This window comes from Calliphora vicina, unplaced genomic scaffold (genome assembly GCF_958450345.1).
Source record: "Calliphora vicina unplaced genomic scaffold, idCalVici1.1 scaffold_27, whole genome shotgun sequence".
NCBI classification, from domain to species: domain Eukaryota; kingdom Metazoa; phylum Arthropoda; class Insecta; order Diptera; family Calliphoridae; genus Calliphora; species Calliphora vicina.
Genome location: NW_027052597.1, coordinates 303,976 through 306,446, shown reverse-complemented (window position 1 = coordinate 306,446; position 2,471 = coordinate 303,976).

Below are 2,471 nucleotides of genomic sequence, written 5' to 3'. Positions count from 1 at the left end.
CGGGGGAAAATAAACCAATAAAACAAGACACTTCGCTATATCGCCAGCTATTGAAAAATTACTTTTTGCCGAAATAGACAGGATGCTACACTTAGGCGTAATTGAGGAATCCCAAAGTCCGTGGTCATCGCCTGTGGCTCTAGTGCTTAAGCCTGGGAAGGTGCGACTGTGTCTAGACGCCAGGAAACTGAACAGTGTTACGGTGAAAGACGCCTATCCTTTGCCTCTCATTGAGGGAATTTTCAGTAGGCTTCCGAAGGCAAGATTCATTTCGAGTCTTGATTTGAAAGATGCCTTCTGGCAAATTCCTCTTGATGAGAAGTCAAAGGAGAAAACGGCTTTCACTGTGCCTGGTCGTCCGCTGTACCAGTTCGTAACCATGCCCTTTGGTTTATGCAACGCGCCACAGACGATGTCCCGACTTATGGACAAAGTCATTCCTGCACACCTGCGTACAAAAGTTTTCATCTACTTAGATGATTTGCTTTTGATAACTGAGACACTGGATGAACATATACTATTATTACACGAAGTTGCTTTGCACATGAGGAAGGCAAATCTGACACTAAATATTGAGAAAAGTAAGTTTGTGCTGAAACAGGTTAAATATTTGGGACATATAATCGGCCATGGTACGATTCGAACAGACCCAGACAAGGTACAAGCTATCCGTGATTATTCGTTTCTTAAGTCCGTCCGTCAACTTCGAAGATTTTTGGGATTATGTGGGTGGTATAGGAGGTTCGTCCGTAATTTTGCAACAGTAACATCACCGTTAACTGATATGTTACAGAAAACTAAAAAAATTACTGTGTCCGAAGAAGCAAAACGCTCATTTGAAGAACTTAAAAATTCCTTATGCTCCGCACCGGTGTTGCATAACACGGATTTCTCTCGCCCGTTCTCCGTACATTGTGACGCAAGTCAATATGGGATTGGGGCAGTGCTTGCACAGACAAACGACGATGGAAACGAAGTTCCTGTAGCTTTTATGAGTCACAAATTGACATCTGCGCAAAGAAACTATTCAGTTTCGGAGCAAGAGTGTCTCGCCGCAGTTATGGCCATAAAAAAATTTAGGTCCTATTTCGAAGGCCACCAATTTGAGGTCATCACGGACCATGCCTCGTTAAAATGGTAAAAAGTCAATCAGACCTAAACGGACGTCTTGCTAGGTGGGCATTAAAGTTGCAGGTCTTCAATTTTACAATCAGACATAGAAAAGGTTCTCAAAATATAGTGCCAGATTCACTTTCTCGTATGTATGGCGAAGATAATAGTGCAATTGATGATAAAAATGTTGGTGAATTTTGGATTAGCGAAATGGACAGTTCTATTGAAATTGATTTGGAATCGGGTGAATTTAGGTCTCCAGGATATTTAGCTCTGATTGAAAAACTTCAATCTAAAATTAAATACTTACCAGATATTAGGCTTGACAATGGGTTTATTTACAAACGAGTAGAGCACGCGACTGGGAATGGTATTCAAGAAGAAATGTCTTGGAAGCTCTGGGTTCCAGACTCCATGACAGATGATTTAATTAAAAGAGCACATGACCATCCACTTTGTGCACATGGAGGAGTAGGAAAAACCTTACGTCGTTTAAAAACCTTTTATTTTTGGCCAAAGATGACCAAACAAATCTCTGCCTATGTTTTATCATGTGACGTTTGTAAACAAACGAAGTCCAGTAACAAAATTCTAAGACCTCCAATGGGTCAACAGGCTACTTCAGTGCGTGTATTTCAGAAACTCTATTTAGATCTATTGGGACCATATCCTAGATCGACGTCTGGTAATATAGGGATCATAATTGTTTTAGACCACATGTCAAAATTTCATTTTTTGGAGCCCATTAGAAAGTTTACGGCAAAGGTAATAATTGAATTTTTAGAGAAGAGAATTTTTCATATTTTTGGGATTCCAGAATCGATCACCACAGATAATGGAGTTCAATTCAAAGCCAACATATTTAAAGAATTTCTTGATGCTTACGGTGTGCTTCACAACTTCACTGCCATTTACTCCCCACAAGCGAACGCTAGTGAGCGGGTAAATCGCTCAGTGTTGGCAGCAATTAGAGCTTATGTAAAACCTACGCAAAAAGATTGGGACGAAAAACTCTCAGCCATCAGTTGCGCCCTAAGAAGTTCAGTTCACGCCAGTACAGGGTTTTCTCCTTACTATATTCTGTTTGGACAGAATATGCTTTTAAATGGCAAATCATACAATCTATTACGTCAATTAGATTTATTAGAACAGTCGGATATTGAGATTAGAAAAGACGAAAACCTAGAATTGATTCGACAAAAAGCACAAGAAAATATTAGGAAGGCTTACGAGAAAAATGTTAAAACATATAATTTGCGCTCTAGACCAGTCAATTTCAATATAGGTCAGATTGTATACAGAAGGAACTTTGCACAGTCAAAAGCAATCGATCATTTCAACTGTAAGTTGGCTAATCA